Here is a 13172-nt window from a genome sequence, read left to right on the forward strand (position 1 = left end):
ACTCACTCGCCCACGCCGACCAATACGACCTGATCACACCGATATGGTGCTGGCGTACTCGACCTAGGGCCCCTGCGACCTGAACCTCTATTTACTGGAACCTGTGAGGGTGCTCCGAAGAACACTTACTCTTTCCAGTAACTATTGGTTGCTGGATAGTTCCTGAGTGAGCAGCGAACTTCCCTTAAAATAAAAAAAATTACACAAATCACGTTCGAATGTACAAATAGCGTTTATGACCTTCGTACACAAATAGTACCGGTCAGGTTTACTAATGCACACAATTACGTGCGGTACAATCGTTTAGTACACAAGCAACTAATCTTATGTACTGAGCGACCAGTGGAATCGAAAATTTCGGCTGCGAATTCCTTCAGCCAGAGCTTATATGGCCTATATGGGTGTTGCACCAACCCTTTCTTGGTGTTGTGCCTGTGGACTGTATAGCGGACTTCCTTGTCTGCTGTACCTGAACCTGTTGGTCTGCTATGACCTCCTGGTCTGTTACAGTATGACCTCCTGGTCTGCTACACTCTAATGCTCAAATTGTATATTTAACCAGGGATGCCTCCCTAGCCACCATGTACGTCACTTACACGCATGTACCTCACGAGTACTCGACTTTTCTTGTGGTTCAACCTTAAAAATTGTAAAAACAAACACTTTTGTTTCTATTTCTATTTCTGCGCAGAAATTTCTCTTTAGACCAGATGTGTTACAAATTAGGAGAAGGATCTATTAATTTAAATTGGAATTAAAAAAAAATTTTGTGCGATTTATCGCCTGGCGTTATTTACCGCGTGGCGCTACTTATCGCGTTGAGAGGAGAGAAAAAAAAAACTTGTGATTTGAGTTACGTGGGCGTACCCGTACGCTCCGTTGCGTAATATACGCTGCGTGCGTCGGCCCTTGGATTGCATACGCAAGTCTCAGTCTTTTGTTAGAGACACGTGTACGCAAAGCAAAGATCCACCGTAACACAATTTATACGTTTATCAACTATAGAACTGGCAAACAGGAGAGTGACATACGAAAATACACCAATGAAAAGGAAATGCAGATATATATGTGTGCGTGCGTGTGTACGCAAGACAGAAAAATAAACAGTTTTAAAAAGACACTATTGTTTTGTTCTTACCTCCGGTTCCCGGATTCCTTCAGCACCCTTTACTAAGAGAAGCAGACGCTTATCCAAACAGCACTACGAGGAATATGATCTCCCGCCCTTTGCTGCTGGATAATGTCTGCTGAAATTACCTAGTGCAGATATGTGAAGGACAGGGCGAGCCGCCAATTGATAAAGCTAAATATTTATCGTATATAATACCCTTTATGAGGTCTAAGAACACTGTACGCTATTTGTGTATGAAGTACCGTAAGGGTACGCTAGTTGCGTAACAATCGCTTTGCCGTGATCGAGACGCTCAAGCGTCACGTTCACTCACGGCCAAGAGATCACAGGCAGGCACGTTATTGGCTGTTAACTAAAGTAATGATTCGCTATAGCGTAGCGAACGCTCGGGACCACGAGGAGATCACCAGCGGAGCTGACGCTCACTATATTAAACCTTTGTATCTAAACCATAAACAGTGTATTGTGCAGTAAAACCTTAGTGTAATGTTAGAGAGTAAATGCAACACAGTATAACCTTATTACCTTAAAAGCTGTTTGAGCGTCACCGACGCTCTGAGAATACTTAATACTATAAGAAATACACAGATACCGTGCTCAGGGTCCAACGCCTAAAATATATATTATGAATGCTATACTTGCAAAAGAGTTAAACACAATACAAGTCATACACTACAATATAACATAGACTACCTAACCAGATAACTACACAGGAAATACAATACAATACAATTTAAGGGAAAATGAGTGAGAAAGAGAAGGAGAGAGAGAGAGAGAGAGAAATTGAGAGAGATTGGCCCACAATAACAAGAAGATCAATATAGTTGCGGAGAAACACTTACGCACAAAGGGGAAACGATCGCATGCGCCTCGATATCCAGCTCCCGATTATCAGCAATGAGAACCGTTGAAGAGAGTGAACTGGATATGGTCGGCCTGCCTATTTATGCCCCACACACAATGCAATTCAATGGTCCCTACACTCTTATTGTTCATTGGACACAGGAATTCGGCTTCGCATTATAACAAAAGGTCATAGGTTGATTCATACAGGTGGGCTGTGACTATTTCCAACAGCTCAGGTGGGAGGGAAACTGGGTTTCCCGCCGCATGGGTAATAAAGTGCAAATAAAGTAAATGTTCATAAACTTCTTATGTCCATAACTATTCGCACGAGCGATTGATCTGCTTCAAACCAACACCGGAATATTTCTAATTAAATATTCTTCCGATGGATACTAAACACCACTGTATTACTCCTGTCTGACCCTTCGTATCAAACAAAGAGGGATTTCTCTGTTCATGAACATTCTATATTAACCAAACTTGCAGAATCTATCAAAGGGACCATGATCTACAAAATACATTATATAGTGAAAATATGTAATGATTGAGTCGCACGCTACGATCGCATAAACTCTACCGTAAATACGCATACCATGCGCCTGCGGGTGCCCGCGACTGTGAGTATGCGCACGTACGGGAGAGCGTACGCATGCGCAGCACGGACCTGTGTGAGGTGCAAATATGGTAGTGTGCATAGAGATATTTTTCTGACTTTGACAATAGGGACATGCAGGTAAGCATCCTTGATGTCCAGGGATACCATGTAATCCCCCTCGTCCAGGCTTGCAATAACCGCCCTGAGCGATTCCATCTTGAACTTTGTTATGTAAGTGTTCAAGGATTTCCATTTTAAAATGGGTCTCGCCGAACCGGCTGGTTTCGGTACCACAAACAGTGTGGAATAGTAACCCCGTCCTTGTTGAAGTAGGGGCACCTTGACTATCACCTGCTGGGAATACAGCTTGTGAATTGCCTCTAGCCCAGCCTCCCTGCCTGAGGGAGTTGTCGGCAAGGCAGATTTGAGTAAACGGCGGGGGGTAGACGCCTCGACTTCCAGCTTGTACCCCTGAGATACTACTTGAAGGATCCAGGGATCCACCTGTGAGCGAGCCCACTGATCACTGAAATTTTTGAGGCGGCCCCCCACCGTACCTGGCTACGCCTGTGGAGCCCCCGCGTCATGCGGTGGACTCAGAGGAAGCAGGGGAAGAATTTTGAATCTGGGAACTGGCTGCTGGTGCAGCTTTTTCCCTCTTCCCTCGTTTGACCCGCCTGCTTTTTTGAAGGCGAAAGGACTGTACCTGATAATACAGTGCGTTTCTTAGGCTGTGAGGAAACCTGAGGTAAAATATTTTCATCCCAGCTGTTGCTGTGGATACGAGGTCCCAGAGACCATCCCCAACCAATTCCTCACCCTTATAAGGCTCTATGTGCCTTTTAAAGTCAGCATCACCTGTCCAGTGTCGGGTCTCCAATACCCTCCTGACAGAATGGACATTGCAATAATTTAGGATGCCAGCCGGCAAAATATTCCTCTGTGCATCCCTCATATATAAGACGACGTCTTATGTTCGCAAAATAGTATCCCCGTTTGAAAGGGGTACAGACCACGCTGCAGCAGTCTGCAGGTCTCAGTCTAGTACCTGAGTGTGTAATTACAGACTTCAGGATAGCCTCCTGCTATTTATCAGCAGGTACCTTCAAAGTGTCCGTATCCTAAGACGGCAGTGCCACCTTGACAAACGTGTGAGCGCCTTATCCACCCTAGGGGATATCTCCCAGCGTAACTTATCCTCTGGCGGGAAAGGGTACGCCATCAGTAACTTGTTAGAAATTACCAGTTTCTTATCGGGGAAACCCACGCTTTTTCACACTTCATTCACTCATTTGATGGGGGAACAAAACACTGCCTGCTTTTTCTCCCCACACATAAAACCCTTTGTTTTTAATGGTACTTGGGTTAATGTCAGAAATGTGTAACACATTTTATATTGCCGGGATCATGTAACGGATGTTCCTAGTGGATTGTGTATATGTCTCAACCTCGTCGACACTGGAGGCAGACTCCGTGTCGACATTGTCTGCCATCTGAGGGAGCGCTGATGGCCTTTGAGACGTCTGGGCAGGCGCGGGCTGAGAAGCCGGCTGTCTCATAGCCGTTACGTCATCCAGCCTTTTATGTAAGGAGTTGACACTGTCGGTTAATACCTTCCACCTATCCATCCACTCTGGTGTCGGCCCACAGGGGCGACATCTCATTTATCGGCATCTGCTCCGCCTCCACATAAGTCTCATCAAACATGTCGACACAGCCGTACCGACACACCGCACACACACAAGGAATGCTCCAATGAGGACAGGACCCACAAAAGCCCTTTGGGGGGACAGAGTGAGAGTATGCCAGCACACACCAGAGCGCTATATAATGCAGGGACTAACTGAGTTATGTCCCCTATAGCTGCTTTTATATAATTTATACTGCGCCTAAATTTAGTGCCCCCCCTCTCTGTTTTAACCCTGTTCTGTAGTGTAGACTGCAGGGGAGAGCCAGGGAGCTTCCCTCCAACGGAGCTGTGAGGGAAAAATGGCGCCAGTGTGCTGAGGAGATAGGCCCCGCCCCTTTTTCGCAGACTTTTCTCCCGCATTTTTATGGAATCTGGCAGGGGTTAATATACATCCATATAGCCCTGGGGGTTATATGTGATGTATTTTTGCCAGCCAAGGTGTTTATATTGCTGCTCAGGGCGCCCCCCCCCAGCGCCCTGCACCCTCAGTGACCAGAGTGTGTGGTGTGCATGAGGAGCAATGGCGCACAGCTGCAGTGCTGTGCGCTACCTTGGTGAAGACTGATGTCTTCTGCCGCTGTTTTTCCGGACCTCTTCTTGATTCTGGCTCTGTAAGGGGGACGGCGGCGCGGCTCCGGGACCGAACACCAAGGACTGGGCCTGCGGTCGATCCCTCTGGAGCTAATGGTGTCCAGTAGCCTAAGAAGCCCAATCCGGCTGCAAGCAGGCGAGTTCGCTTCTTCTCCCCTTAGTCCCTCGCTGCAGTGAGCCTGTTGCCAGCAGGTCTCACTGAAAATAAAAAACCTAAATCTATACTTTCTTTCTAAGGGCTCAGGAGAGCCCCTAGTGTGCATCCAACCTCGGCCGGGCACAAGATCTAACCGAGGCTTGGAGGAGGGTCATAGTGGGAGGAGCCAGTGCACACCAGGTAGTCATAAATCTTTCTAGAGTGCCCAGCTTCCTTCGGAGCCCGCTATTCCCCATGGTCCTTACGGAGTTCCCAGCATCCACTAGGACGTCAGAGAAAAGGATTTACCGGTAGGTATTAAAATCCTATTTTTTGTTAGCAGTTTACCCTTAATAGTGATTAATCTTAATTTGTACTGTGCTATCCCTCTCACAGGAGGTTCACATCCTCCATTACAGCTGCTTTGGGTACACTAGGGGGTGTAGTATGGTATGCCGGCGGCCAGCATACCGGTGCCAGGAACCCGACCAACGGCATACCGGCAGCTGGCCGAGCGCAAGTGAGCCCCTTGCAGGCTCGCTGCGCTCGCCACACTGCGGGCACGCTATGCTATTTATTCTCCCTCAAGGAGGGTCGTGAACCCCCAAGAGGGAGAATAGTTGTCAGTATGCCGGGTGTTGAGATTCCGGTGCCGGTATACTAAGCACCGGGATTCCAACAGCCGGCATACTGAATACCACCCACACTAGGCAGCACCCGCGTGGATCGCTTTCTCTGCCATTTTCCATGCACGCACACACGCCCAATCCCCGCCAGCGTCGGTAGGCTTTGGCTCAGACACGCAACAAACACGCACACTCAGAAATCAGTATTCTCTGGCTTAACGTGGCATTCTTATTTAGGTAACATTTTACTACTGATCAGATGGACATTATAGGGCGAAATAAAAAAGGACAAGCACACACAGCTGGAATGAAACTGCATTTTACTGAGAAAAATGGTTTTGCTACAAATACATAGTAAATTGTTTTTACTCCAAAAAACAGTATTTATCATCAAAACTTCTAGTATTCAGCATGTTCTGCAAAATAAAATGAGTAACACAGACACAGTGTAATAACTACACAGACAGACAATATAATCACATGTGCATCCACGCAATCTGGGAGGAAACAGGGGTTCAAAGATTAAATCATTGCAGTGCACCCTCCCCACCCCTCCATCAAACAGAGGCCCCTGTCTCCACCTTTATGACATCAGGTTGCTTTAAAGTGACACAATCGAGCGGTCAGTCCGTAAACGTATCAGGGCTATAGTACAATATACAGGGTGCTTATTGTAGGACATTATAGTGGCAGTGAATGCTTTGGATTCACGTGGTCACCGACCTATCAAATCAATAAGCAGTAATTACAGGGCTAATAGAAAGCTAGAACAATCTAGAATGAAGAGGGGTGTTGTAACATTCACAAATACATACGCAATATCTCCAATGTGCTGTTGGCTAGAGATGCTATCAGATTGTAGATCATTATATGCATTGTACATATGCATTGTTTGGGGCTACAATTCAGAGTTCGGCTACTTTGGTTGAAAGCTACCAAATCTCAAGGTATAGGTAGAAAAATTAGCGTGTCATTTTTTTTTTTTTTAAATTAAAGCTATATTAGGATGCATTCAAATCACTGACCTCTATTTTCCGTTTATATGTTTGCATTGTTAAGCACTAAAACAAATAAAGATTTAAAAAAAAAAGTTCCTTCAATATTAAAAAAAAAGAAAAAACAATATTACTGAGAAGCTTTGAACTCTTTGTTTTATATGTGTGAATGCAACAAGTGATGCATCTTTCATTTTAGACCTTTAGCTATCCAGCATTGCCATTTTAAATTGCCTGCTTAAATGCACCGAGAAGCGGGCTAAGTAAAATTAACCCCCTGCTGCCCACAAGCTGATTTATCACAATTTTTTTTTATTACAGTTAAAGAAATGATCATGGACAGATCAGAAACAGCAAAAGACCCACTGAAATGAAAATAAGACATATTTGCATTGTTCAGTTGAGGTAAAAGACTTATTTTTTTCATGCACACCTGGTGTAACCATGTACCTGCTGAAGGTGTGCGCTGGACTCTAATGCTGGGTAAACACTTGTAGATATATCTGCAGATCAAATGATCGGCAGATATATCTATAGGCGGATCAGGCACGGTGTTGTGCATACACACTGCCCGATCCGTCGAGACGGACGTCATGAACTGGGCGGGCATTTACATGTGCCCGCCCAGTTGTGCTGTCAATCACCGCCGGCGTCTGCAGCAAGTGTACGGGCTTGTCAGCTGACCGGCCGTACACACAGCATGATGCGCCAATATATGGTTAGATATATTGGCCGCCAGCTGTGCTGCAGGGCCGACGCGATAGGTCTATAGACATTTATAGACATATCGCTCGTAAACACTGGCCAACGGACCTGCGATATATCTGCTGTTAAACAGAACGTGTACGCACCTTAACTATCTCTTCGTGTGGGTAGGCCAAAAGTTGGCTCTTGCGCTTCTCAAAGCTGATTTTGAACAGCCATCGATTAAAAATATTCAGAATTGACTAACAATGGTACAAGACTAGAGAATTCTATTTAACACTTACCAAATTCAATAAAGTCTGAAAAAAAGAGTAAACCCATGTTATTTTATCCTACGATAATATGCAAAGTTCTGCTGTTTGTAAATCATTAAAGGTAAGTTTAAGTAATCAAGCCATACATGCAATCGCTGCTGCCCTCTACAGGTGAATGAAAAACAGTACACAGAGAAATGGTAATGAAAGCAGGGAGGGTAGAGGACAAATACTGAAGCTGCAATACCCTCTTCTATACAGCTGAAATTCCCTATTGGTCAGATATATGTAATTTGGTGTGTTTGCAGACTGAAGTGTCCCATATTGCACAAGTACCCCAAAAAAGCGATCATTAAATAATTGGAATCAGGCGATTACTGGAAGTGCCTGTGTGTGGGTGAACACCCCTGGTCTTAAATAAATAAATACATGCTTATCATAATGTAAACTTCTTTTATAATAAAATACTAAAAATGTCATTGGACCAATTTATAGCAAGGGCATCCGCCCTAAGATCAATCTATTAGATAGTCAGAGGAAAAGCATTGATTTGGTGCAAGTTCTTTGGGACGTACTGTAGTACCTTATAGTGGTTACCTGGTACCTTTGGTGTGCTAACCTTTCTGTACATGGCAAAAGTAACAGTGCCACCAGATTATTCTGAGATACAATATATAGCAAACAAACCGAGGAGTATGACCACCTTGTTTTTCCTCTTCTAAATACCACAAACATCTATTTGCTATTTCTCTAGGAGGTAGCCATTGTGTAAGATGATCTTTCAGTCTAATGCAGCCGAATAGATTACTGGGGACCAGTGACTCCTTTAAGTTGCTTCCTGCATTGCATTTGCAGAATGGCTGCCTAGCTGTATGTAGTGGATACTGTAGGTCTACTTAAACCAGCTATGAAACCTCCTATCTACAGTAGTTGCATAGATGCACTCTAGTACAGTATCTATAGATTGCCTCAACTGTACAAAGTTAGGAGCTGATTGGCTGGTGCATTATCACCTTGCACTTATCACTTCTTTATGCCTTCTCCAGGCTTAATACATCTGCCCCACTGTACGGAGCACTTTGACCACCGTCACTGGTAGGGAGGTAGTTCAGGAGTTAAGACAAGTGTGGTAAGAAGTGATCATCAGGAAAAGTCTGCTTTCCTACCAGAATGTGGACTTGCAGATTCATTGTAACTGTTCTTTGATTTTAAAAAGGAAGGTATCCATAAAACTCGCCGTTCTCTGTTTTTTTTGTATGCAAAGAAGTTTCCAACCAGTCTCATTGTACATAGAAAGATTAGGTAAAGCGGTATGGATCCATTGCTATCTATCAGGATTATTCAAATCTCTTATCTATTACTCTATCATCTATTTTATTTTTCCCCCTTCCTTATAGGGCTGTAATAAGGTGATCATACTTTATATATTTTCACCCATTTTTCATCACTTGTAGAATGCCTAGATGTTATCAGTAGCTCATTACTATAAGTCATTGGTTCTCAAATGCGGTTCTCAAGGCACCCTAATCATCCAGGTTTTAAGTTTATCCATGATTGGCAACGGGTAACTTAATTAGCACATCAGCCAATTTGATCTAACCATCTGTGCTAAGCCATGGATATCTGTAAAACCTGGACTGTTGGGTGCCTTGAGGACCGCGTTTGGAGAACCTCTGCTATAAGTAAAGCATCACAATCATTATGCGGTGTCACATTGGCCATTGTAAGCAGGGAAGATCTCGCGCAGGCTCAGTGAAGCCAGCCGGGCACTAGGCTGATGCACTGTGGGTGCTGGCAGGGACCAGTCTGGCAAACAACATTTCATCGGTGTTTCTTCTTGCTTCAAAGCAGAAAGTGTACTAATGGCACAATATGTGCGCTATAATACATCTCCCCCTTAGACTGGAGCAGAGAAGGGAAAGGGGGGGGATGACATAACTTATGTTACCAAAGGTTAAAGAAAAAAAAGGGGCAGGCTAGACCTGCCAAATGGTTCTTATCTGCCGGCAAACTATGTTCTATGTACCCCCGCTTGCCATCTGTTATGCGGATATTGATCTGCTGTATATACAAATCAGACAATTTTGTGATAATTTTGTGGGTATCCTTCTATTAATCCCCAACATGGCAGTTGTTACTCTCCCCTATTAAGCTTTAGATTGTATGCCCCCAACCCCCTTTTATACATTGAGTGTGCCCCCGCCACCTTTATATAGCTTGATTTTACTCCCCCCCCCTCCCCATTTATATAGCTTAATTGTGTCCCCCCATCCCTTTTTCTAAAGCTATAAAATGTGCTTCCCCTTTGTTCCACTTTTGTGATTTTGTGCTCCCCCCCCTCCAAAGACAGATGACGCCTCTTCACTCTGGGAAAGTTTGGACAGCATAATGACAGTCTGGTCACTAAACCAAAATAGGATAATGTATCTATGCAATAACTGTAGAGAAGGAATGGTTTCATTATGGAAACAAGACTGAAATCAACAATGTAGAAAAACCAAAACCCAATATTGCACAGAAGGTAGCTATATACTTTTGCATGCTGCTACATATACAGTATCTGCCTCATTTATTTCTCACAATCAGAGGGCACAAGGGCGTGAGCACAGCAGACGATGAAAAGACAGATAAAGCAATAAGCAAACGTGTCACTGACATCCTCAAAATGGTAGCAATTCACTTATCTAGCAACAAAGTAAAAAAAAAAAAAACAAACAAAAAAAAACAAAAACATGCATCACAATGAACTGGTCTACAGTCAATAAAACTTATCTATAAAATAAGAATTTACTTACCGATAATTCTATTTCTCGGAGTCCGTAGTGGATGCTGGGGTTCCTGAAAGGACCATGGGGAATAGCGGCTCCGCAGGAGACAGGGCACAAAAAGTAAAGCTTTAGGATCAGGTGGTGTGCACTGGCTCCTCCCCCTATGACCCTCCTCCAAGCCTCAGTTAGGTACTGTGCCCGGACGAGCGTACACAATAAGGAAGGATTTATGAATCCCGGGTAAGACTCATACCAGCCACACCAATCACACTGTACAACCTGTGATCTGAACCCAGTTAACAGTATGATAACAGCGGAGCCTCTGAAAAGATGGCTCACAACAATAATAACCCGATTTTTGTAACTATGTACAAGTAATGCAGATAATCCGCACTTGGGATGGGCGCCCAGCATCCACTACGGACTCCGAGAAATAGAATTATCGGTAAGTAAATTCTTATTTTCTCTATCGTCCTAGTGGATGCTGGGGTTCCTGAAAGGACCATGGGGATTATACCAAAGCTCCCAAACGGGCGGGAGAGTGCGGATGACTCTGCAGCACCGAATGAGAGAACTCCAGGTCCTCCTTAGCCAGGGTATCAAATTTGTAGGATTTTACAAACGTGTTTGCCCCAGACTAAATAGCCGCTCGGCAAAGTTGTAAAGCCGAGACCCCTCGGGCAGCCGCCCAAGATGAGCCCACCTTCCTTGTGGAATGGGCATTTACATATTTTGGCTTTGGCAGGCCTGCCACAGAATGTGCAAGCTGAATTGTATTACACCTCCAACTAGCAAAAGTCTGCTTAAAAGCAAGAGCACCCAGTTTGTTGGGTGCATACAGGATAACAGCAAGTCAGTTTTCCTGACTCCAGCCGTCCTGGAACCTATATTTTCAGGGCCCTGACCACATCTAGCAACTTGGAGTCCTCCAAGTCCCTAGTAGGCGCAAGACACCACAATAAGCTGGTTCAGGTGAAACACTGACACCACCTTAGGGAGAGAACTGGGGACGAGTCCGCAGCTCTGCCCTGTCCGAATGGACAAACAGATATGGGCTTTTTTGAGAAAAAAAACCACCAATCTGACACTCGCCTGGTCCAGGCCAGGTCCAAGAGCATGTTCACTTTTCATGTGAGATGCTTCAAATCCACAGATTTGACTGGTTTTAAACCAATGTGTTTTGAGGAATCCCAGAACTACGTTGAGATCCCACAGTGCCACTGGAGGCACAAAAGGGGTTGTATATGCAATACTCCCTTGACAAACTTCTGGACTTCAGGAACTGAAGCCAATTCTTTCTGGAAGAAAAATCGACAGGGCCAAAATTTGAACCTTAATGGACCCCAATTTGAGGCCCATAGACACTCCTGTTTGCAAGAAATGCAGGAATCGACCGAGTTGAAATTTCTTCGTGGGGCCTTCCTGGCCTCACACCACGCAACATATTTTCGCCACATGTGGTGATAATGTTGTGCGGTCACCTCCTTTCTGGCTTTGACCAGGGTAGGAATGACCTCTTCCTGAATGCCTTTTCCCTTAGGATCCGGCGTTCCACCGCCATGCCGTCAAACGCAGCTGCGGTAAGTCTTGGAACAGACATGGTACTTGCTGAAACAAGTCCCTTCTTAGCGGCAGAGGCCATAAGTCCTCTGTGAGCATCTCTTGAAGTTCCGGGTACCAAGTCCTTCTTGGCCAATCCGGAGCCATGAGTATAGTTCTTACTCCTCTACGTCTTATAATTCTCAGTACCTTAGGTATGAAAAGCAGAGGATGGAACACATACACCGACTGGTACACCCACGGTGTTACCAGAACATCCACAGCTATTGCCTGAGGGTCTCTTAACCTGGCGCAATACCTGTCCCGTTTTTTGTTCAGACGGGACGCCATCATGTCCACCTTTGGTAATTCCCAACGGTTTACAATTATGTGGAAAACTTCCCCATGAAGTTCCCACTCTGCCGGGTGGAGGTCGTGCCTACTGAGGAAGTCTGCTTCCCAGTTTCCATTCCTGGAATGAAACACTGCTGACAGTGCTATCACATGATTTTCCGCCCAGCGAAAAGTCCTTGCAGTTTTTGCCACTGCCCTCCTGCTTCTTGTGCCGCCCTGTCTATTTACGTGGGCGACTGCCGTGATGTTTTATCCCACTGGATCAATACCGGCTGACCTTGAAGCAGAGGTCTTGCTAAGCTTAGAGCATTATAAATTTACCCTTAGCTATATTTATGTGGAGAAAAATCTCCAGACTTGATCACACTCCCTGGAAATTTTTTCCTTGTGTGACTGCTCCCCAGCCTCTCGGGCTGGCCTCCGTGGTCACCAACATCCAAAACTGAATGCCGAATCTGCGGCCCTCTAGAAGATGAGCACTCTGTAACCACCACAGGAGAGACACCCTTGTCCTTGGATATAGGGTTATCTGCTGATGCATCTGAAGATGCGATCCGGACCATTTGTCCAGCAGATCCCACTGAAAAGTTCTTGCATGAAATCTGCCGACTGGAATTGCTTCGAAGGAAGTCACCATTTTTTTACCATGGCCCTTGTGCAATGATGCACTGATTTTAGGAGGTTCCTGACTAGCTCGGATAACTCCCTGGCTTTCTCTTCCGGAAGAAACACCTTTTTCTGGACTGTGTCCAGAATCATCCCTAAGCACAGGAGACTTGTTGTCGGGATCAGCTGCGATTTTGGAATATTTAGAATCCACCCCTGCTGTTGTAACAGTATCCGAGATAGTGCTACTCCGACCTCCAACTGTTCCCTGGACTTTGCCCTTATCAGGAGATCGTCCAAGTAAGGGATAATTAAGACGCCTTTTCTTCGAAGAA

At 45.0% G+C, this 13172-nt stretch overlaps 1 long non-coding RNA gene across 1 annotated transcript in view; it reads left to right on the forward strand.

The window, feature by feature from the left end:
• The window catches only part of LOC134969523 (uncharacterized), a 62476-nt gene extending 55406 nt beyond the window's left edge, over positions 1 to 7070 (forward strand). The window contains exon 3 of the long non-coding RNA XR_010189498.1: positions 6933 to 7070. This is a non-coding gene — a long non-coding RNA (uncharacterized LOC134969523). The remainder of the gene's footprint in view (positions 1 to 6932) is intronic.
• The last annotated feature ends 6102 nt before the right edge of the window (positions 7071 to 13172 follow it).

This window comes from Pseudophryne corroboree, chromosome 11 (genome assembly GCF_028390025.1).
Source record: "Pseudophryne corroboree isolate aPseCor3 chromosome 11, aPseCor3.hap2, whole genome shotgun sequence".
In the NCBI taxonomy this organism is placed as follows: Eukaryota; Metazoa; Chordata; class Amphibia; order Anura; family Myobatrachidae; genus Pseudophryne; species Pseudophryne corroboree.